This window comes from Tachypleus tridentatus, chromosome 9 (assembly GCF_004210375.1).
Source record: "Tachypleus tridentatus isolate NWPU-2018 chromosome 9, ASM421037v1, whole genome shotgun sequence".
NCBI lineage: Eukaryota > Metazoa > Arthropoda > Merostomata > Xiphosura > Limulidae > Tachypleus > Tachypleus tridentatus.
The window spans coordinates 116,624,017-116,650,271 of NC_134833.1; the positions used below are offsets into that span (position 1 = coordinate 116,624,017).

At 34.7% G+C, this 26,255-nt stretch overlaps 1 protein-coding gene across 4 annotated transcripts in view; it reads left to right on the top strand.

The window, feature by feature from the left end:
• The first annotated feature begins 7,717 nt into the window (after positions 1-7,717).
• Positions 7,718-26,255, top strand: part of LOC143226144 (bone morphogenetic protein 2-like) — a 33,413-nt gene continuing 14,875 nt past the window's right edge. The window contains exons 1-2 of one of the 4 annotated variants that reach the window (XM_076456722.1): positions 8,291-9,183; positions 23,582-23,774. The gene's annotated coding sequence lies outside the window, so the exon portion shown is untranslated. Of the gene's footprint in view, positions 9,184-23,581; positions 23,775-26,255 lie in introns of all 4 variants that reach the window. The other 3 variants (XM_076456723.1, XM_076456727.1, XM_076456725.1) reach the window with 3 other exon arrangements.

The window sequence follows — 26,255 nt, forward strand, 5'->3', positions numbered from 1 at the left end:
AATTATGAACGACTGTAAAAAGTAGTAACTAGAGAACTTTAGGAAGGGTAAATGTGAGAGGTTATAGTTACTATGGTTATAAACAATATAACACTTATTTCGGTTTACTGATGACTGTCTACAGAGGACGCCAGAGTATAAGGTATAAATTACAGCTAAATGTACTTACGCAGGGTTCCCGAAAATGTTTTGTTTCAAGAGTAAATTAAAGCAAAATTAAGAGTAACAAACACCCTTATTTCATATGTCATACTGTATTATGGCTCACAGAGCGTGTAATTCTTTTCGTGATTCATGACATGCACACACTCTACTGACGTCACGACAGTACAAATTAGAACGTTAAACATTCTTTATGTGACGTCATTTTAGGGTCTACTCACTAACTGACAGAGAATACACTACTGTACAGTGGTGCGAATGGTTAGAAAGTGTGACCCATCCAGATAATACTAGTAACACGCCGAACAATAAGAAACAGTGGGACGCTTGTCATGCTCACCCAAATATTAACGCCTTTAAAGAATTATCTGCACATATCTGTCACTATCTTTGAACTGATAGGCCATAGTGACAGCTTGTAGTCAATAACACCTACCACCAACTCTTGGGGTTATTCTTGTCTCATTAAATAGGAAGAGTAATTTGGCTATCCTTCTTAGAGTACGCTCACAGTACTGTTCGGTTATCTTTAAGTCACGAAATAGAATTTGGGAACTGTCGAAATCCGCTTTATTTGTAGATTCTAAAATGAATTTTTCTATTTACCATCTTCAGTTATATATGATTTTAAATGTAATTAGTTAACTGTCCATTACGACACATTTATGCATAATTATTTATCAGTAATATCAAATAAGGTTTCCTATTGTTTGTCCTTTTTTTTGTGCAAAACAACACAAAAGTTATCTGCGCTCTGTCCACCACGGGTAATCGAACCACGCCTTTTAGTACTGTAGATCTGTAAACTTATCGCTGACCAATTGGAAAACTCTTGTTTCTTGGGTTTTCTATCCTAACTGGTAAATTTAGATATAATTATTCATCAATATTATCAACTAAGATTTCCTGTTGTTTGGCTTGTTTTAGTGTAAAACTGCATAAAAGCTATCTGCGCTCTGCCCACTAAGGGAAATCCAACCCCGGATTTTAGCCTTGTAAGTCTGTAAACTTACTGCTGACCCACTGTTGAACTACAGTGTTTGAATTTTCTATTATAGTCTGTTCTATTATGGATGTTACAATACCGTGCTTACGTTTCAGTTGTCTAGTTTCATACAAAGGACTAATTTCAAAGAAAGCTTTCGAATTTTTCTCATAAGGAATGCTAATAAAATATTGAATATAGAATATCTTTTAGTTAATAATCCAAATCATTATAATGTTCAATTTAAATAAAACAACTAGTTATCGGAAGTTTGGTATTTTATTGTGGAAATGTCAAATTAAAATAAAAGCGTGTAATGATGCTAAACAAAGAACACATAATTTATTTGTTATTATTTCCTTTATATCCACGTATATTTTGAATGACTCATTATAAATCGTTTGTCCTAAGGCTGCAACTTTCAGGAAATTCCTATATTATGCGATGCTACGGATATTTACATGAGAACACATGCGAATTCTAGATAAGACGTCTGCCAGTCCACAGAAAAATGGCCACTCTCATTAGTTTCAGACAATGCCCAATTCCCCAGGCGCGTCTAATTCCACTATCTTATCACTGGTCATAAACTTTCATTCGAATGGCATGTCCGCAACGAGTAAATGTCAGTCAAAAGTTATTCTCGGGAATCTAAAGTGCAAGTTTCTAGAGAATCAATAATTTCAGGTTATATTATTTGATAATCAAACTCTCAGAAAAAAAGGAACATAGATATCATTGTTTGTACGCTTTGATACATTGGATTATCATTTTCTGAGTGTAGTACTTCTAAACGAAATGAGGAATTGTGTTTGTAGTTATATCGCTAAGGGTGAGATCAGCCGAATACTTCTCTCCTGTTAGAATGAAAAACAAATTTTCTGGTATTTGTATTAGACCTAGTGCTTCGATTATTGTTAAGCGTAAGACTATGTCTGTGCTCTGCCCAATACGGGTATCGAAAAATGTTTTAGCGTTGTTAGCATACTGACATGTCGCTGAGCCATTGAATAACAATGGTTTGTTTGTTTGTTTTTGAATTTCGCGCAAAGCTACACGAGGGCTATCTGCGCTAGCCGTCCCTAATTTAGCAGTTTAAGACCAGAGGGAAGGCAGTTAGTCATTATCACCCACCGCCAACTCTTGGGTTACTCTTTTACCAAGAAATAGTGGAATTGAGTGTCACATTATAACGCCTCTACGGCTGAAAGGGCGAGCATGTTTGGCCCGACGGGGATTCGAAGCCACGACCCGCAGATTTGCGAGCTGAGCTCCCTAACCACATAGTCATGTCGGGTCTGGGAGAGAGGGAGTGCGGAAGATAAATGTTGTGAATCAGAAACTCCAAGTGAGAACGAAAAGCTAGAATCGCGGTAGTTAAATTATTGTTTTCGACCTGAACAGCACTTTATAAGACACAGACTAAAATGTTAAATCAGAAACTCCAAAGTGTAGCCCCTAATTTAGAACTGTTGACCAGAAGCAATGTACCAAGCCTGCAGTACCTGCCACCTGTGCAGCAACTATTAACCAAATAGTGAAATCAGCGATTAAATCGACATCACCAAAGCCGAAAGTACAGCAGTGTTCAGCGTCAATATCGTAGCTCAAACCTTTGACCTTATGTATAATCTGCAGCCCAGCACCATTAAACCACGCTCGAAGTGGTGGTATCTAAACCTAAACCAACAAAAGCTGATTGTTTTTCCACAAAATGTATTTAATGAGACGCGAAACGATAATGTTATTACGTCGCATTATTTGCATAAATTATTACTCTTATGGATGGTTTTCATCTATTTATCTCTTTTTCTACATCCTCTTCCCGTCCGTCTGTCCGTCAGTATATCCAAATTTACAGTTTGATAGTAAAAAACATCTATTGGCAGAAATAAGAATTATATTTCACTTTACCATTAGCTATAACTAAGCCGTATCAATGCAAAATAATAGTTGATGTACACAAATAAAGTGAGATTTATAAACTGAACTAAAATATATTTAATTCTGGACTTCTTGAAGCAATAATTAAGAAACAAACAGTTCGAAAATACCTCTCGAGAGAATGTTTTTTCTTTACGTTCCTTTTTTATAATCAGATATATACCAGTGAATCTCTCAACACTGGCCTAGTAAAGTTGATGTATATATATATATATAAATATACACACAAACTTGGTATATATATATAAATATACACACAAACTTGGTATATATATATATATATACACACAAACTTGGTGCATATATATATATAAATATACACACAAACTTGGTATATATATATATATATAAATATACACACAAACTTTTACATTCCTTCTTAGTTAATTCCTGAACGGCGCCTAAGGTTCTATTTGAGTCCTTCCTTTATGTGATTAAATAACATTCTGAAGAATATAGGATTAAGAATAACACGTGCACTGGAAATAATGGTATAAAGATTTCCAACAAAAGCATAAAATTTAAACACTTGACAGATAAAAGTATTTAATAACGTTTCAGCAGAGATGAGAAAAGCATACTAATATTTTGAAACTAGGAAAATGAACAAAATCTTTTAACCACGTTATATATGCAGGTTTAAGTTATTACGACAGATATATTGTTATTTCTTTGAATTGAAATATTTTATTAAGCTTTCTGCGTTATAAGAATTAACCAGTTGTCAAATAAAATGACCAGATAGAGAGTAATGTAGATAGACAAATACTAAGAGAAAAACAGATTGAAAGAACAGCACTGGACGGACACAGAGATCTGCTTGTATGTTGTCAAGCACAAATAAGCTGCCTATACTGTGGCCACAGGATGGATCGAATCCCTATTTTTCGTGTTATAAAGCCTCAATCTAAGCTTGTAGCTGAGCACAGGGGGGAGTGGGGGATAGATAGATAGATTCAAACATTCAAGAGGACCAAACGTTTCAACAACAGGGAGATCTATTCCATAGCAGTTTCCCATGACACCACGTTACGAAACACGACTTAAGTGGAACACCTGCTTCGTGCAAACGCCCCATCATGAAAACTAAAACCAAAACAACAAATCTCTTTTCTCATCGTGGCTCTTATTGAATCTTTTGGAAGAGCCTGAGAAGAAAGCTGAGTTTTTCTGCGGCACTGCTCAGCTGGGGTCAATTACAAGAGCTTTCTGCTGCTGTTAGCCAATTAACGAACAGTAAACAGCAATTCACTGTGTCCTTGATGGGCAGCTATGGTTTCTTAGAAGTAATACTTGATGTGGTAATACTCAGAAAAATCTGCCTAACCTACTGAAGAGTATTCATATCCATAACATATGCGTGACGATCTTCGACTAAAGCATAAGTAACTCGACAAGTTGAATCTCACAGAATGCTAGGACCTGACTGTAATCATTTATTGATCTACAACAATTGTTAGTTCTTTTTAAGATTTGAAACGTAAGTATATATATATGACCTTCAGTTCCCGTATTAACATAAGTACTGTTGTCATCTGAACATGCTTCTCTGTATTCTCTCTCATCAGAACACATGATACTATTGTTGTTCTTCTTTTTGAATAAAGGTCTTACCCTGGTTTGCTATATATGATCCCAGTTCTGTTTCTGTATTGAATCCTTTTATAGTACAGCCTCGAATCGTGATACTTTGGATAAAAACAAAGAAAGCAAAAAGAACATAATTATGAACAACAAATACACTAGTATGATACTTTTGAGCAGCAAATTGAAGCCATCTTCATTGCTACTTGATTTTCAACGAATATTTTGCAAAATTCATTAAGAAGAAAACTTTCAATCTTCAGATTCAATAGGAACCTTTTACTTATGTAGGTTTGTCATTGGTAAGGTCTTGTTGGTTCTGAATAATTATGCGACAGTCCTTTGCAGGGTTATAATACTTGATAATTCTGCATTAGTTACAAAAAGAACGTTTGTAATTCATTGATTTGGTTTGTGAGTGAAAGAGGAATGAAAACGAGTTGGATTTATTATGAAGTTCAAATGTTTAGAACATCTATACAAGCATGTTTTTTTATATCAAGCATATTGTTTTGTTTTCTTTTGTGAATACTAACTTTGATTTAGCTATGTAGATATAGTCTAAACCGGACTTTAATTTTTACCTGTTGCTCAGTTAAATATTAAAATTGGCTTGCAGCTCCATCTAGAGGCAAGCAACTGTAGTTGAAACGTAATATTATTATGAGTTTCTTGCAGATGTAACTGGGACATAATTTCATCAGAAGTTGTGTATGATAGTAAATAAGTAATATTGGATCGTAATCTCATTGGAAGTTGTATCTAAATGTTCGAAGATATAACTGAAAAACAATTTCATTACAAGTTGTGTCTAAATAATAATATAAATAATAACGTCCATTCAGGATGAGATATGTACTTAGAGAAAAAAACTTAAAATCATCTTGGACATCAGTATAGTTAATTAAGTATACTTTTCTGACATTTCTTTTAATAAAGATCAAATTTCATAGTTTTTCAATTGGACAACCTCGCAGTGACCAATTAAAACTGGAACGTAATCTCGTTAGGAATTGTATCTTGAATACAGCGATGTCAGTTGAAAGCTATAATCTCTTTAGGAGCTAATTGGTTCAAAACGGCCTATAAGATAAATTACTTGGTATAAAAGAAAAAACGTTAGTGGACAAACCGATAGGCAGAAAAAGCCAAAACAATAAAGATCTTTTGCTGAACTTTTCACTATGTATTTTTTTCTCCGTAATGACTTTAATATCAAATATTTTAGGATCAGTCGGTAATCTTATAAGCCAAAAATATTCACACTAGGGAGACAGGCCCAGAAGCTAACCCTGCAGGACGAGCATTACTGACAACGAGGATTCGAACATGCGATTCTCAAAATGTTAGTCAAACGCCATAAACACCAGGCCATATTAGGCCTAGCTTTTCATTGTCTATAGTTAGAAAAAACTTATAGAGAAACTAGCGGAAAATGTAGTGATTTAATCATAGTCATGTATACTAAAAAAACTCAGTCGTTTACTTTATGAATGAGCAAAAGAATCGATGAACAAGCTTGACATTTATAATTAAAAACCTAAATCTATAAATTTATGACTTCCTAACCAATCTCTAATATTGGCAGACTTTTGGCTATATTGGGGTGCTCTTGACTGTTTCTGGCTTCTACTGTTTCTACTGAGGCCTCCTTCAGAGATAGGCAGGATCGATCCATTGTTGACAGAACTTTACAATGCCTACACTGCCTAAAATACAACTAGAAACACAACCTGTAAAATTCATTTCTCTAATTGATTAAATTGACCACGAAATTGTGTATTCTTATCATTATTTCTTAAATAGTTTATTGGAAAGAAACAAGATAGATTAAAAACCGCGAAACTGTAAAAAAAAACAAAAACAAAACAAAACTGAAAATAGACTTCCTGACCACAAAGAAGAGAAAATGAGAAGGTTGTAATCAATTACTCCTTGAATTATCACCATTACTCGATAGATGGGGCTATTGTAGATCTGGAAACTGAATTAGTGAAACTGAATCATGAGTAGGAACCGATCCCTGCTTGAAGTTCCGCAAATGCTATATCAAACATTCAGACATTCGCTTTCCAAAGAACCAATATCGCATGAATAAATAGGCCTAGTTTATGCCATAATCGGATTAATAGTTAAATGCACAGATACCTACCCAAGTAGTTAACAAATACTACATTAAATAATCAGACATTCACTATAGGAACAGCCAATGTGTAAACTGAAAAAAAAAAAGTCTTAATGAGATATACGCATAAAAATAACGATAATATTTTTTATTCAATATACTAGATCGCTTATAGTTATTAAGTAGAAGTCCACCTTACTTATAAACCTAGAACTATTTATCACGAACCAGATGAAGCAATGAAATGGACATTTGAGATGCCAAAAACTGTGTAATTTGTAGTTGGTTTGAAAACAAAACAAAAAAAAAAAAACAACAAAGCGGCGTTATGCCATTTTCTTTCCGCACTTTTAACAGTTTTGTCTACTCATAGCTAAAATACTTAAAGGGTGCCAAGATATTATGTTAACAGGGCGTTCGCATGCTCTTCAGAGAAATTTAAAAACAAATATAAATCGTGTTTTACTGACACAATCCTCAACTTCCCTGTATTCGCTGGAATTTCGCACCAGAGCTGTAAAACAATTTTGGGTAGAATCTCAGTTTCGATTTCTCACGAAATATCTGTAATTTTGTACTGGCTAATGCTACTTAAAATCTCTTTTAACATTTCCATAAACGTAACATTCAAAGAGAAACAAATTGTTTTTATTTTTTTTTTCCTGCTCATGTGGCAAGCAAAGAAAAACGGGGGAAAAAAGAGAAAACGAACACGTGTATCAAAAATCTATATGGAATAGATTACATACATAAGTTAATGTCTCATGAATTGCCCTGCTTCGTCAATTACCACGCCACAGCTTACCACGTGTGAGTTCTCGTGTTTACTTAGTGATATACATTCACACTGACATCACAAGTACCGATGGAAGGAGTGTGAAAGGCACAGCTGCATCAAAAATGGACTTGAAGTACTTGTGTCATCCCATCCTACTGGTCGACCCGTGACGCCAGGCTGTCTCGCTCCGACGACTGAAATCTCTCTGAAAACTGTTCTGGGAGCTCGGGGTTTCTCTTTTGTTCAGCGGTGATTTCTACAAAGGAACACAAACAGGTTAGGTTTTCATGACTTTCTTACTGTTTATTTGTGGGAAGTAACAAATGTTTTGTGTTTTGTTTGTTTCCCCACTAACGCTTTGTTCGTTTAATACCTTCTATTCTTCTAAAAACTATCTTCACATGTTTACTAAGTCTTTCTCTTCCTCACTTCAGACATTTACAATTGGAAAGATTAAAGACTTTAAAAACTAATACTTTCTGAATGATGTAAAAGTTGTACAGAAGTTAGGAAGTCCAAGAACAAGTACATGGAAAACCAGAGTATGGACAGTTATTATGTATTTCTAGTTAACTAACCAATCATGCGCACTACGATATTTCCTAACAACGTAGGTGCATGCGCAGTACGTCAAGAAAGTGATTGGCTAGAATCAACTGAAAAGTAGCTTGCCTGTTCTAGAGAAAAGACGGTGATATACAATACTTCAATCCACGCGTCTGACACACTCCAAAGTTCGTATATTCCGAGAACAGTTCGACGCTGGTTTTCCTGCTGTTACTATTAGTTAATGCTGGTTCGTTGTTGAAACGGTCTTTTGAGTGGCAACTTCCAGGCAAGAAACTAGTGGTGGTCGACATCCCGCTGATCTGTCCCCTGTAAACGAGGACACTCACATTCCGCAAGTTCGGTTTGCCCAGTGTTCGTGATCTCGCAGAGACACCTCACGGGACATACTTGTCATATTCATAAAATAAAGTTTTGGGAATTGTTATAGACCAGAAACGACTTCCACTCATATGCCATAATGGATACATCCTCAAAATATTTCAAATTCTGAGAACAAGCTAGAGTTTTCTGAAAACCAAGTGGAATCGCGTACGCGAGTTTGCTGTAAATCGTTTGCTCGCGACCCTCAAGCAACCTACTAGCTTGAGTACTAAAATACCTGGCTGAAGAAGATGTCTGTTAGCCTCAAGTAACCGTGGAATTCTCTGTTTCGCCTGACCAGGTGTGAAGGGGAGGTATCCGAAGAGAAACAAAAGGTAATTTCAACGCTCTAACTTCGAGTTGCTAGCGCACCTGCGTTTCGGAGTGGCCGTACGCATGTCTTAAATTTAAAGAAACGAGTGTTCTCTGGTTGATGTGCGCACCACAAGTGCGTGGACGGTTCTAATGTTTAGGTTGCTTGTTACAGTGATTTATGAAGTTGAAAAACGTTTGTGTACCTTACTTATGTGCCGGTGACATAAGCTTTTGTGTGATATTAACTGTTAGTCGAAGTTCACTTGGATAGTACACTTACCCCTCATGAGGCCACTTGAGGGCCAAGCTCAATTGTCGTACCACTGACCGAAGCGCCGGACCTGGAAGGACGTTGATCACGTGAGTAACAGGTTATTTTAGGTGTTTTTTTTTTAAAGCAGTTGGCTACTTTTTACTAATAACATTAAAGGCAATACTTTTAAACTACTATAATCCAATATGAAGTCTGCCAATTAACACTTTGTTTTATATCCTTATTAATTTCTTAAACTAGTCAAACAGTTTCTATCCAGAGGGTTATCAGTGTTAAGTTAAACGAATGCTACCTTACCAATTGAAATATACATTTATTCTTTGTAACGTAAGAGTGGTTAAGATTAAGTGAACAATGAAACTAATGTGTCACGTAATTTCATACGTAAATTGAACTATTCGGAAAGGTCTTGTAAGTGTTGTGTATTGAAAGGCCTTGAAAGTGTCTTGTATTGAAAGGTCTTGTAAGTGTCTTGTATTACATTTAAAAGAAATAAATTCGCCTCGTAAACTAATAAGCACAGAATAACAATTGAACTATCAAAAGCAGCAAACGTAGATCGTTTCATTTCTAAATTTGAAAACTACAGGGTGGAGCAGAAGTTAAGGCCATCAAATAAATGAATTTACCAACTTTGTATCTGCTTATTACTTCATATCCCTTGGTGGACTCAGCAGATAGCCTGACGTGGCTTTGTTACAAGAAAAACATACATTACTTCATACTAGAAATCACATATATATATATATTCATGATGTGCTAAAAACACGTAGGTCCAAGAAGTCTTGATAAAACTGAAATAGAAACCCTTATAACTTGAGCGCTTTCGAAAGGTGGACCTTTCTTCTTCATATTGCCCCTGAAGAAAAAAGGTCCACCTTTCGAAAGCGCTCAAGTTATAAGGGTTTCTATTTCAATATATATATATATATATATATATGTGTACCCACAAACTCGCCGCTGCTAGTAATAGGCCCAAATTTTATTAACCAGACGATATGCAGGCAAAACGTGGTGAGTTTTGGTCGATGTACAGTATTTTACCCTTTTGTTTAATGTTGACACAGAAGCAGATGACAAGTTACTCCTTCAGTTTATGTAGTTGTTCGTGAGCACATGTCAGATAAGAGGCCTCCATGGAAGACCGTAGATTTCTTTTTCAACTCACTATGTTGGAATGAAAATCAATAAGAACTGTGAAAAACTGTCACTAGGTAGAATCGAACGAATATTCATTGTGATACGAGCTTGTTTGTTTCATAGAGACAACCAAACTGTGAACTGTTCGCTTTTAAAGGTTAAAGCACTTTTTCATCGACCTACTTTAATAACGGGCCAATGGATAGAAAGGACACACGTGTTTAATGTGTTATAAATGTACTTGCTACAGCAAGCTTGACGATTTTATGATCAGCCCTAAGGGAAGCACGAGTTTTATCGCGATTATAGTGAGGCTTGTTTCGATAGGGCAGTTTTTATGCGGGCGTAACAAAACTGAAGCTAAGCTGACGTTATAATAGCCCAAAAATACGTTTACAATTATATTTGTCGGAGCAGATATTTGTTCGTAATTTGTACTTATTGATTCATATCGAACCTGAAAATTGAAACCAGATACAAAATTCCTCAACATAACAGTTATAACATACAATCAATGACAAACAAATGAAAAACAGTTCGAAACGAAAATTGCAACTACGATATTTAAAGTCTAATTGTATTGTTGCTGAGTAAATGGGAATAACAGAACTTAAACAAATAGTTTAATTCTGAGACAAGTGACTCATAAACAATAACTTGTGGGTTGCTGTGTATAGAACATTATGTCATAATTAAGATACGTCGTACTTAAAACGGGAATTATCTCTAAAGGAAAGTTTAGTGAATTTTCTTGGAAATGCTGAATTATTGACAAGGACTTATGGTTCGAAATGCGCCTACTTTTCACGACACGACAACGAAGACAACGTGTGATTCCTGGAAAAACCATCAGGCCGATATTCCCTTCCTCCAAACGAACGCAAACTACCATATAGGTAATACCCCCACAAAAACAGGAAATTGCGTTTTTTTTATTTTTTCATTTGAATTTGGTGAAGGACGTGTCTAGTGATGAACAACATGACAACATCGAAGTGAATTTAAAACCAAAGGGAATTTTATATGATCGACTACGTAAACATTCTTAGGATGAACGAACAAGTGAACAAGAAATTCAGTATCGATTATGATATTTTAATCTTAACTGACTACGCTTTTGAATTGTAATACATTTTGGCACATAAATTTTTTAGTTTTATAGAACGCAAAGCTTCATCTGTTATATTTTAATGTAACATGTTAGGTCTAGAAGTTTCATTTTGATGTCTTATATTTTACCACCATAAGTTATATTTAAATGTAACATGTTAGGTCTAGAAGTTTCATTTTGATGTCTTTTATTTTACCACCATAAGTTATATTTAAATGCAGAATAACTTTATGTGTTAACCCTACACGTTTCAACTCAACACAGTTGTATCTGTTACTTCTAGAAGTTTTCTGGAAACAATACATTTAAAATGAAAATTGTTTTACTGAGACTTTGAAGCCAAAAATCTGTTAGTTGAGTGTGAGAGAGAGAGATTGTATCAACCTCCTGATTCATTCATAGACAGTTTTTCTTATTATTTTGGTTTACTTTTTTTTTTCGATTAAGTCTTAAACACAGAAGACCTTCAGAACACATATTTCACGCTTCGCGTCTTTTCATTAAAAAAAATGTGTTGTATCGTTTTGCTTACCAAACGACTCAAATGATCTTTATTTATGTAAGTAACATCACCGAATAATTTAGTGAATCTTATTTGTTCGTTTGTTGTCAAGCGCAAAGCTAAAGAAACGAGCTGTTTGCGCTATGTTCTCTACGAGTGTCGAAACACGATTTTTATTGTCATAACTTCAGAGACTTACCACTGAGCCATTAAGTGGGAACTTTAGGGAAACATAAAAGTAACTATTATTGAACAGCAAAAAGTGTGCTGAGTTCTGAGCAGTCAATATTCGACGTTTTACAAAGAACAGTTTTTGTGCTGTTTGAGCAGTTTCTGCAATAATAATAAAAGATATGTTAAACTGACATTATATCCGACTATATATACATGTATTGGGTATATTATGTTCTATTTTTATATATTTTATTCGAAAACTTATGTTGTCAAAAAAAAATTGAATGTGTTACTTCACTCCGGTATAACAAAGCCATTACGATGATGACATGCCCTCTGAAACAGAGTCCAAGCAAAACTTATGCTTCTGTGTGAACAAACTGTATCGTGGACTAGGCTCGTTATTGAACGGATGACCCAAGCTGCATTTACACTTGTTCTAGACGATATGAAGAACATTATAAATTTATAGCTCAGCTTTACATAAAAAACATATAACTGTCTATCGTGTTACGTATTGTGTGACATTTATAAGATTACCTCATCTATTCGTAATATTGTTTTATTAAAACATTTTTATAATATCTTCTATTTAATGTTTAATAATTAAAGTATTAATAATGAAATACAAAATTGTGGTCTTATTAAATTATTTCCGCTAGCGCCACCTGGTGAGTGTCATTCAATTTCAATTGTTCTCTCTTTAAGCGTAACAGAATTCATTACACGTAGGGAACACAGTTAATAACGTTTAACAAGGTCATCGATAACATTTTAGGTTATACAGCTTCCACAGTTTAGTCTGCTTCAAGAGGGCTTAGATTTAAGCGGTATTTTAAATGTTTGAAGCAGGCGCGTGACCGAGATTTGCGTCACATACAGAGCTCGGAAAGCTACTCGAGCTGTTAGCCTTGTTTCTTTTGCCACTTTGCTTTCGTGGTATTATGATGTCTTGAGATGTACATAGGTAGTTTTATGAATAGCCTCCAGGTGGCATTGTGTCTGTTTATTCTATAGTGTTTTTGTTTTGTTTTGGAATTTCGCACAAAGCTACTCGAGGGCTATCTGTGCTAGCCGTCCCTAATTTAGCAGTGTAAGACTAGAGGGAAGGCAGCTAGTCATCACCACCCACCGCCAACTCTTGGGCTACTCTTTTACCAACGAATAGTGGGATTGACCGTTACATTATACGCCCCCACGGCTGGGAGGGCGAGCATGTTTAACGCGACGCGGGCGCGAACCCGCGACCCTCGGATTACGAGTCGCACGCCTTACGCGCTTGGCCATGCCAGGCCGTTTATTCTATAAGCCATACAGTAATTATCTTAAAATTTTAAAACATTATTCTGGGCTATTAATGAGCTCGCTTTTAATTTCAAATCTCAGATTTATTTTATTGTAATTGTATAGTATTTTAGATAGTTAACGAATGTGTGGGTATGTTGAGTTTGTCTGTAACTTCACAATTAAACACAGTTGTACGAACAAATGCTCGTATCTGTAATGATCTCTGACAGCTCAAATCCAAGGCAAGCGACTGTGATATTTGGAAAGGACACTGGCACGTCTCACCTGATATACATGCATATTTATTTATTCCGTTTATCTGCAGTAAAAGCAGACCTACCCTATTAAGCGACTTCCTGAAACCGGCTATAGAAAAACAACATTATATATACGTTCTTGTAACCATGTTTTCTACCAATGAGAGACTCTAGTAAAATTATGATAAAAGGACATTTCGATTGGCAAGTGAGAAAAACTTCATATTGTCAAAATAGTTATGTCGTAGTTAAAAGAAAACTTCACGCGTTCTAAGTTACACCCACTAAAACATGAATTTCTATACTTATTATGGTATATGAATATATATATAGGCAATATTATTTCACGGTCTAGGTTCTTTACAGTTGTAGAACTTACAAGAACCAAACAGTTGAGCCATTTTGATAAAAAACAAAAACAAAACATAACACCAGTAGACGCGTTTTATTAGGCATCCACTTTAATTTTTTTATTATAGTAGGCGCTGCTTTCTTTCTTTCTTTTCTTACTATTTCCATCTCACGATAAAAGTAACAAAAACAGATAGTTGAAAGATCTTTCCTTAACAGTCCAAGATATAAATTAAGCTTCCTTTGAAAGAACGCAGCACCTGGTGTGATATAAATATTAAAATGGATATTCGATTAAACGTGTATTAATTAATATGTGTTGCAAAGTATCCAAACTTTTGAACATGTTGAAACTATTTGAGGGGTAAATAAAACCGAAAAGAGAATAACACATAACGCTTGTATAAAGAATATGCTGAAAGGACTGTCTGTACTTATGTGTTTTTCTTCATAAAAAACCGCAGCGCACTACATCCTGTATCTACCGAGGAAAATCGAGCTCCTGATTTTAGCGTTGTTAATTACGTAAACTTATCACTGTCCTACCGAGGTACTGCTGAAATGAGAGTGAAATACAATAGACATGTGAAAAGTGTACCCAAGGAAGAGCTAAAACATAACATTCGCGCGGCAATTACAATAAAACAGCAGAAATTCAGTCACAGTGACTTTGCAAACCAGATGTTAGTGAAAAGTAAAAAGCAAAACGCCAGCTTTCGTTGTGGTGGAAAAAAATTCTGGATAATTAATAAAGAAATATTTTAATGGTTTACTGCCTTTATAGGTTTGTACAACTTCAATTACTTGTTAATGATTCTTCACAACGCAAAGTGATCAAGTTTATGAAACTTGCTGTACTACTGTTTGTACCATACGGAATGCCTGATATTATTCTCTTTAAAGGAAAATTCGGTTTACTGCAGACGTCTAGAAACGGTCTATCTAACACGTGTAGCGTGTTTTGCTTACCAGTCACATGACGAGAAGTTCTGAATGTAGTAATGCGTAGATGTTGCTATTGTTTGTTTTTCCACAGCTAATTTAATCCATCAAGAAATATAAACGACTGAGAAGAGACATGTTTATCTGCGATATGTTAGATTCAAACTAGAAGAATAGTTTGAACTCAATGAAAGACAAGGAAAAGGCTTTCAACGAGTTTCGTTTCTCTTCGTAGAAGACAGCCGGCCACGTGACCAGATAGTGGGGCTTGCCTCTCCGTGATGGTATGTAAAGACCGAGTCTGGGCTCATGGTACCTTGCCGTGCCTCATTAAGCAACAGCATCTCCATGGTCACTGTAGCTGGCCTTACTCATTTTTGCAGGTTTGGTGATTTGCAGTTTGAAAAGGCTGTCACGAAAACGCCGGTAACTGAGGGGAATGCAAGTTAAAAGACACAGAGGAGGAACGTGAGACAGGGGCTCGTGTGACGTTCAATTTAGGAAAGCTAAGGCCTAGCACACGAAACGCTCGTTTGATGAGAGTGCAAGTCTTTCTGCTTCAATGTGAGCCAGATTAAGGCGGTTAATTCACGCGTCTCTTTAGTTTAATTTTAACACTCGAATAAATCGAGTGACGGTCTTGTTTAAGTTTGATGATAATTCATAAATGGATGAATAAACTACAATTTAGTTGTATCTCTTGTAATTTACAACTGCTAAAAAAATACGGGACGATCTCGTTACCATAACAACTGAAGTTATCTTACCTTCTATGAGAATATTTATTTAGCAGAAGAGAAACACTCTCCAGGATCTAAAAAGACGAATCCTTTGGGTGATTCAATAAAGCTACAACTTTTTGGGTTTTTTCCATCGCTTGAAATTCGTAGTTTTTGTTGCGTAGCAACATCTAAATAAGACAGAATAGAGAAGAAAATTGATGTTTCATTCCGGTGAACAAATAACTTTTACTCTGAACAAAAATTGTATTTTGATCTGAACTTAAATCTGACGACCAAGAAAATTTGTCTAGAATAATGCAAATTTAAAGGCCATTTATTAAATATTTTATAACCCTCAAACTGCGAACTCGTTTTTATTCCATTTTCTGTCCGTGGGGACCATATATTTTTTTCCGTTATTTCATAATTTGATCTTTCTCGACTTGTTAAAGCACATATTTTAAAGAATTGATAAAAAAGGGGTGAAGTAACTGATATTCTATTAAAAATACATAGACAACTACATAACTAATTTGTTGGATTAATTACAAAATTAGGCCCGGATATGGCCACGCGGTTGGAGCACTTGACTCGTAATCTGAGGGGCGCGGATTCGGATCCTCGTCGCACCAAACATACTTGCCCCTTTCAACCATCGGGGCGTTATAACGTTATGGTCAATCCCACTATTCGTTGGTTAAAGAGTAGCCTAAGAGTTAGCTGTAGGTAGATAACTAACTGCCTTCCCTCTAGTCTTACACTAATAAATTAAAGACTGCTAGAGCAGATAACCCTCATGTTACTTTATTCGAAATTCAAAAACAAATTAAAATATTGATGGAATATTTTTGTTGTCGTTTTTGTATGAGACTCGCATTAGTACGGATACCGCAACCAACAATGTTGTGGATGCACAAACATTTTCGTGTACAAATAGTTTAGAAATCTGTGTTTAAAACGTTGATGAGCCACCTCATGACTCAGCGGTTAAAATCTGGTTCCAAGACTTAGGGTAGATAGTCTACTGAGTGGCTCTGCGCTTAACAACAAGACAAACAAGCAAATCGATGGACTCCTGTCGATAATGCTAGCGTTAGTACCACTTGGCAACTCAACATACTAATGAAAGTTATATACCTCTCTCTAACTATGCCTCCATTGTTTGCTCTTTTGCTTCTTTTCTTCTCGAAGTTAGATGTCGTCTGTTTATATTCATAATTCTAAGTAAGAAGACAATAATTAACATTTCTCATACTAGCTACTATAAATTTTCAATGAATAGTTGTTTCATTTTACTCTTTACTCGTTTTACGCCTTAAATGTGCGTATGTCGAAAAGTTAAATACAAAACGTCTTTTTCTCTTTTGTTTGATTTATGTTTTCGTTTGAGGTTTAAGAAATTTGAAATGTCTAAAGTCAGTATACATAAAAAGTCTATAAAACACGACTTGAGTGAATTTTGAGCATTATTCCAGAGCTTACATGTGTATTCAGTGTTTCAGAAACATTATTTCACGTATATTCAGTGTTTTTTAGGATTTGCTACGTACACATATTGTTGTTTGTTGAATTTCGCGCTGAGCTACATGAAGGCTATCTGCGTTAGCCGTCCGTTTTTTTAAAGAGGGAAGGTAAGTAGTCAATACCATCTACCGTCAACTCGCGGGCTTTTCAAGTGAATAGTGAAACTTAACCGTCACTTTTATAACGCACTTATGATCCAAAAGTACGGAGCATGATTTCTTTTAAGGTGGTACAAGCGCGAAATATGGAACCTGGATTCAAAGTCTGGCACTCTGACCAATAGGCTACACCCAGCTCCCTTCTTGCTTCTCTTTAAAGTAATATTTAAATTATGATAGCTGTAAAAATACTGAGTAAAAATATTGAACTAAATGACATTTATAAACGTCAAAAAATCAGTTACTGGAAATTCCACGATAGTAATCCTCACTAAATATAATTCTATGAAAATAAAACACACACACAATAGTTAGTTCATTATTTACGTATTGAACATAATTGTATCGCATGTTTACTTAGAAAGCTTATTAATGACATTGACTTAAGTTTTTATCATATTAGGTGTCTCTTAGTGTCAACTCTTCTCTGCAACAGCTCTCTCTATTTACTGTACTCTCACAGCAGAGAAAAAGAGCATTGCATTTTGAGGTGTAGGATTGCATCTGCCTTTGTAGTACACCCAACAAGAGAACATTATGTTCCTAGATTGACACTTTTGTAACATAAATTAAAATGTTTCGCATGAGTTTTTTTCAGCGCAGTTTATCAAGTGAGTTTAAGTGCCAATATATCGGGGATTTTAAGAGTTTATGAATATACGCAACTAGGCTGTAAAACGAATTCACATCATAATTGTATTATTTATTAAACGTACTGTGTCAAGAAAAACTTGCTTAAATAACTCGATTTTCATAATGGCTGAACATTACATCTGAAAAGGAAACCTATACCTGATGTACATCTGTGTTGTGAGATTTTATCTCCGATAAATGTTAAAAGAGAAATACGAATTACTTCTTCATATGAGTCAATTATTATGACCACCAAGTGATCTACCCGATGGTGGTTGCAAAATTCTGTATAGGTCAATGACAGGTGGCATGCTACACAATAACGAAGTGGTAATGACCAGTAATATTTTTAACAATGTGGTGTAATCACGTTCTTAAGAAAAAAGGGCGAAAACGGTTAAAAGTGTGCACATAACGATTACCTAGCTACAGGTCCGCAGAAAAGTAGTGTGCATGGACAACACTTCCAGATAACTGATGTTCTTAAAGCAGCTGTGTACAGTTGGAGCCATAACACCACACGAGAGTTTTGCTAAACTAAGTTATTAACTCACAGAGGATATACACTAGTTTTAAAACGGGGAGTGTGCGCTGATAAATGATGTTCGATTGTTTAGATTTTATTGCCATTTTATCACACTTTTGTTGTTTTCATCTCATATATTTGTCCCACAGAATATAAAATTCCACTTCTTTCTTACACATCTCGTATCTGTGTTATAAATCTTATGCATTTGTGGTAGTAAAATTTGTTTTTAATTTTCGCGCAAAGCTACACCAGGGCTATCTGCGTTAAACGTCCTTAATTTTGCAAAGAAAGACTAGAGGGAAGGCAGCTAGTCATTACAACTGACCACCAAATTCTGGGTTACTCTTTTAGCAACAGAGAGTGGGAGTGACCGTCATTTATAATACCCTAACAGCTGAAAGGGCGATTACGTTTGGTGGAAGGAGGATTCAAACTTGCGACCTTCCGATTGCGAATCAAGTGCCTTAACCATATCATGTCGATCCCGGTAGTAAAAATACTTTTTTTTTGTCGTATAACTAATTATAATTAAACTTAATTCGAAAGCTAAACTCTTAGAAGAGAAATCTGTTCTAGCGGTTATGATATGCTCCTGGTCCGTCTGTGCTGTATATCGTAGCTCTTCAAATGACCCGCATTTTCACATACTTAGTAGTATTTCATTCAATCACATACCATGTATTATTGCTTTTATACACAAGTTTGGTCACTTCTTTTTAAGCTCAAGTCAAATGACTAGAATGAAGATAAGAAACACTACTTGTTTCTGTATGTTGTTTAGTTAAACTAGTATGAAACATTACAGGATTGTTTGTTTTTGTACGTTATTTGATATAAAACATATTAGTCTCAGTGTGTAGTTCTGGGTTTTAGCTTTGTAAGACTTCAAGCTTATCGGTCAGCCACTGGAAGGCTTTCCACAGCTACACAAAATGTATGAAACAAATGATAATGGTATCGATATACATCTATCAGTTTGATTACATAAAAAAGTATTGTCGCTCTACTACTAATACCATCATGTCTAAAACATATTTATTTGACGTAATATGCGTGAATGTGATGTGATGCAGATAGAGGGATACGTTGATGTACTAGAATTCTTATGAAGTGTTTGATATTTTCTTCTATTACTTTTGGTAAACTGACCAGGCTTATAAATTAAGTAATTGCTACCGTGGGGCACATGTCATGTTTATAAAATTTTGACCCAATTGCTTTTGTTTTCACTGTGTTTTTTAAAGCATTTTTCTTTATCGGGTTTGTAATACTTAAGATAAGTTTGAAATTATAAAACCTTTTGGGGATCTTTCTTATTTTGGTGTTGCTGTGAAGAACCCGGATATGAAGCTACAGAAAGTTGCCTATTTCTATGTGCAAAATCAGTATGACACTATAATACACTGTACGTTTCTTAGAAGAAAAAAAAGAGTTTGAAAAATAAAATATTATAACTGTTTGTTAGTATGAAAATAATGAGTTTGTAACTACAAAGCGTTTTTTGTTATATGGCAGGTAATATGAAACTAACTATAAAGCTCAATTTGTTTCAGTACAAAGGATACTAATGACTAGTGTGAATATATAAAGCACTAATAATTTCTATATGTTATTTATTTAAACTAGTATGAAACAATAAATAAGTGTTTGTTTCTGTATGTTATTTAAACTGTTATTAAACAATAAAGCAGTGTTTGTTTCTGTATGTTATTTAAACTGTTATTAAACAATAAAGCAGTGTTTGTTTCTGTATGTTATTTAAACTATTATTAAACAATAAAGCAGTGTTTATTTCTGTGTGTTAATTAAACTATCATTAAACAATAAAGTAGTGTTTGTTTTGTGTGTTATTTAAACTATAATTAAACAATAAAGTAGTGTTTGTTTCTCTGTGTTATTTAAACTAGTATGAAATAATGAAGTTTTTTATTTCTATATGTTATATAAACACGTATGAAATTAAATAGTCCTACCTCTTTCTGTATAGTAAACCAGAATAAAATTGTAGAACTCTGTCTATTATTGAATTGTAAACCAATAGGCAACTGTAAAGCCCGACACGGCCAGGTGGTTAGGACGCTTGACTCGTAAGCTGAGGACCACAGGTTCGAATCTGCGTCACACCAAACGTGCTCGTCGTTTCAGCCGTGGGGGTGCTAAATATTACGATTAATCCCACTTTTCATTGGAAAAAATAGTAGCCCAAGAGTTGACCGTGGGTAGAGACGACTAGCTGTTTTCTCTATAGTCTTACACTGCTAAGTTAGAGACGGCTAGAGCAGACAGCCCTCTTGTAGCTTTGCGTGAAATTCAAAACAAACAAATGAAACTGTGAAGCCTTGCCTATTTCTGAATAGCAAACCAGGATGAATTTATAATGCCCTGCTTATTTTTGTATAGTAAGCTAAAATGAAAGTGTAAAGCCCTGCTTATGTCTGTATAGTAAACCGGGACAAAACTATAGAACCCTGCTTGTTTCTCTGTGACAAACCAGGATGAAAACATTATGTGTTGATTTTTTTTTTGTTATGAATAACTACTTCTAAGCTACAAGGTTATTGATCAATTTATTTTGGAGAATTGATTTGGAATAGCAAGAAACTTCCCAGCTTTTCCAAACCTTTTATGATATTATAGAAACTTGACTTTTTCTCGTTACAATATAAAACATATTAGTTGTAGTGTTAGGAGATGAAACTTAAAAAAATGAATTTATGTGTTAAAATATCTATTATAAATTAAAATAAATACTGAAGTTATATATTTTCCTGCAGATCTACAAACGTAAAATAAAGATTTGAAGCTATATCTTTGGATTGAGAGCAACATGAATTGAAAAACATAGAGTAGACTCTAAACCTATTTATGGCTAATGTTTTAAATACCGTACTAAATAACTTCTAATGAGGAACTAGTCTAAACATAGTGCTTTTTGGGTGGCAAAAACATATTGAGAGCTCTGGTTATGTGCATTGTTTTATCAGGAAGCATGAGAAACATGGTTTTTTCTATTTCCATAAAACGTTTCTTAAAGAATCTCAGACGTATATCACATGGGGATATACTTTGATCACATTTCTATTTTCGAATGATCTTTTGTTTAAGATAATAGATTATATTAGAACAAACGATCTAAGCCTTACCAACTAACAGTTCACGTTGTTTTTATTCTTTTCTTTTTTTCTTAAATACACGTTCGTAATAATTTGTGGAGTAAAATATACAAAAAATATAATTAAGGGTAACCAGTTCTTTCGCCAAACAAATAACGGCATCATAAAATGTAAACAACCCCACCCGAGGTTATGTCTGCGGATGTGGAACCTCTGCTTTGTAATTGCGTCGTTTAACGAAATGATTCCGCGAGAGGAAATGACGTTGATTCCAGGGAAAGTTTTTTCTCCAACGCCATCTACACGAAAAGCGGAAAATAATGTCAATTACCACTGAAAACGTTTCTTTCTAAGATTAATGTGATTTAAAAACGTGTCCGCATAATCTTTTCTTCGAAACTGGTATATATTTTTTTATTTATGTATGAGAATCATTTCATCGAATGTAGATCATTGCTGTCTAAATATTGTCGTGATTTCGTTTTCTCTTCAAGACAATCGAACGTAAATGCATTTTGGAAAGGTGTTTGATTTGTAGTTTTAATGTCAGGTATTACTGAGCATTGTTGTTATGACTTCAAAGGTCTGTTCTTCAGCTCTGGTGATTAAAATGAAACACATTTTGTGTGTTATGTAGACTAATATATCAAAAAACTTGAAAAGATGTGAAAGATTTACATACAAATAATTGCCGCAATTGTTAATAAAGATGATCTCAACTGTTATTCTAGTTTTATTACTATCTACATTAACACTGGAGAAGACGATGAATTTACATGAAGAAGTTTCCTGTATTCTCTTTGAATGTCATTTTTTTATTTTTTGAAAATCGATTATTGATTATGATTTATTAATATTTTGAATCTACTGTCACAAGCAATAAAAAAAATACATTAACCGTTCGTCCTAAATTTTACATATGCCACTGGTTGATAATTATGTTTTGCCAAAAACCACCAAAACATAATCAGAAAAAAACACCTTGAGGGGGAAGATGATGGTGGCACGAGCAATTTTGCTTGACAACTGAGACAAAATGCTATTTCGGGATGGAAAAACAATTTTAACAATAGGCTGTTAAATTAGGGGCTGCTATTGCAAATAGCCCTAGTACAGTTCTGCGCGAAATTGATAAGAAACGAAACCAAAGTAATAATAAATAGCTTGTCATATTTTCATCCATTGAGTACAAGCAAAAATTCTGTTCTTAAACTGTTCTCAAACCAATTGTAATAAAAGAAATGCGCTGTAGGTTAGAAATCAGATTTAGGCGGGTTATTGTAGCCCACAGGCTGCCCATTGGAGACTAAGGCTGTACACCAATTAGTTTCTCTTGAAAACTTCTTTTATACAAATATTGAAGTGTTGGCAATGACACATTATAGAGTTGATAAAATGATATTTTAAATTTAAAAAAGTAGAATGTCAATTTTCAAATAATATGTTACTTAACATTTCCTTCTGCTGGTGTACCATAGTTCAAAGAAACCCATCTTTCACTAAAAGGTATCGGATAAAGAAAGACTGAGTTTTTTTCGCTGCTTTAGGTTTTTCTTACTATAAATACATGGCCCGGCATGACCAAGTGGATAAAGCACTCGACTCGTAATCCGAGGGTTGCGGGTTCAAATCCCCGTTACACCAAACATACTCGCTCTTTCAGCTGTGGGGGCGTTATAAATTGACGGTCAATCCCACTATTCGTTGGTAAAAGAGTAGCCTAAGAGTTGGCGGTGGGTGGTGATGACTAGTTGCCTTTCCTCTTGTCTTACACTGCTAAATTAGGAACGACTGGCGCAGATAGCCCTTGTGTAGCTTTGCGCAAAATTCAAAACAAACCAAATACTATAAATATATTTCTTATATTAGTGTTAGTATATTTTACAATTAATATAGTTAAAGTTTGCTCTTAATAAGAAAGATAAAAACACACGTATTTGTTTAAATAAACGTTAATAGTGTTTACATTAAGTCTCTTCTGTCTTAAGCCTAAATAGAATATTACAGACATTATTGGTGGTAGAAGAAATCTCTCTTACAGTGTTCTGTGGGTGGTCGTAACCAAATGAATGGTCTTTGGGTTATCAACCCACACAGCAACATACGACGATGGGTGTTAATGAAAGACATCGCTATGATGACAATGCTACCCTTGTAAACGTTTGGATCATGTTAGATCAGTGTTTATAAACAGACGAGGCAACCTGTGATAGCGGCAACATTTTATACAAAAGGTCAGTCGTATTGATTAACTGTTTACAAGAAAAATGTAGACTTAATAAGTAACATCATTCGAGAGATGGTTTGTAAGTTTTTCGACATATCAATTACATGCAACCGAGTGGATAAATTAAATTCATAACTGATATTACGAATACAGAGGCTTTATATAAGTGCAGTACGTAACTTCATTGCTGTTTTGTTATTTCCACTTTCAAAGCTGTCTTAAAACGGTCATTTGGTAAGTTTGATACAGAATGTTATGGATATTCAGAGTAAATTCGTGAAGGATTATGAACACAGAACGCACATAGATGTTGTTTGGAATTATTGCTTAAGACCATGTTTTGAATTCTCGCAGCTTTTACTTGGTTTTTAGTTGAACGCCCGAAGATTTGAGCGCTATTCGAACAGTTAGTCAACATCGATTTGTGAATCAAATACAGCAGTTTTTTTAACACTGAAATATCAAAGTCTTAATCAACAGCAGCTATTACATGTGCAGTTTCAATCACAGGTGTTTTTTATTTGAGCACTTTGACTTACATTTTTAGGTCCGGCATGACCTTGTGGTTAAGGCACTCGATTGGTAATTCGAGGACCGCGGGTTAGAATCCCTATCACACTAAACATGCCCGCCTTTTCAGCCGTGGGGGGAGTTATAACGTGACAGTCAGTCCAGCTATTTTTCTTAGGTAAAAGAGTAGTCCAAGAGTTGGCATTGAGTGATGATGACTAGTTGTCTTCCCTCTAGTCTTACACTCCTAAATTAGGAACGACTAGCGCAGATAACCCTCGTGTAGCTTTGTGTGAAATTCAAAACAAACTTATATTTTTTGAGTCTATGACTTACGGCTGCCAGAAACAGTTTGAAAGCCGATTCGCAAGTTTTGTTAACCTGAAGTAACCTTTTATTAAGATCATCTGAACGAATAATCTATTTAAAAAAATAAATCGTAAATATAAAGAAGTTAGTAGAGAAACGACTTTCTCAGTTACTGTTTTGTTGACGTGAAATAAAAAGAGTGAAGTGTTTAAACGTCGAATGAATTTTTGAGAATGTTTTCTGATTTGTTTATTTAGCTTGTGTGTTCTAAGCTTTTAATGTTCACAATGTTTTACCCTTAACGAGTATTTAGAAACATCTCTGAAGGATTTGAGACAGTATAGAAGTATATATCGAAACTTGGCACGTTAGAAAAATTCACCATATGCAGGGTGTTCAGAAATTATATTATTAACTTTATTAACATTCATTAATTAACATTAATTAATTAATGCATAAAAGATTTTAGTCTTATTATACTCACTACATCCCATGTTTGATGCGCAGTACCTCCAATTAAATTTTAGTTGCTGTGTAGTAGAAGTTAAAGACAATAATAAACACTTCTGTTAACATAATTTTCGGACACCCTGTAGAACCTTATGATGGTTTTACATATTTTCATAAATTATACTCAACAGCTGATGTAAAAGGCATTATAATAGTGCTCGTCTTGCATCAGCTGTGGTGGTTTATTTGTTCTGAAAATACCTTATTATGTGTAAAAACTGAAGCTGAGATTTTTAAGTTTGTTTAGATACAGCTTGGTATATGTACTCATATGTATGTGATACAGCTTCACAAAAAATAATAACAAAACGAATTGATTATGATTTGAAATATTTCACGCTGTACTGGTTTATTTCGGTGTATAACAAATAATATTTCAATTGCACTTTGTATGTTGTGAGCTTTTAACTGCAACCACTTGTGCTCAATAATAGATCTCACCAGTCAGGCTGGATTAGACCATAAAGAGGCTGTTTACACGAGTCATTTAAGAGACATATTTGGGTGTAAAACACCTGAGCTTCTCGTACACACTTCTCGTACTGAAAATCCGTAATGAGCCAGTCAAGGATGAGATGATTGCTATTAGTCTTATTGTGATGTACCATAAACATTAAATGGCGTTTTCCCACTAACTAAGGCATTATAATAGTCGATACATTGTTGAGTTGAGATTAGGTTCGACTCCTAACTAAAATGTAGCCCAATGCCAGTTAAGGCATTCTACACTTTAAGATATATGTATTTGATACATTGTTAATATGATATCAACTTCCAATCTTTATTAACCTTAATTTAAGTGACTTTTAGAGAATACTCAATGGACAGAAACGGCATTATCACGTTTAGATACGTTCATTTAACCACTGGCTAGAGTGGAAAAGTTGTAGCATTTATTTAGATTTATTAGTTGGTAATGTAACAAGTAGGTACAAAATCCTAAAGCAGAACCAACAGTTTCTCCTCTGATATAGTTGGCGTATCTTAACTCGTAACTAAAAACATACAATATAAGTGTGCTAGAAATGTCGAAGTGTGTAGAAGGCCCATAAAATATGTTAATTAAAATTTGCAAGGATATTATAAGTCTCTAAATCTGCCCTTCCCCCCAGTGGCTCAGCGGTATGTCTGCAGTCTTACAACGCTAAAAACCGGGTTT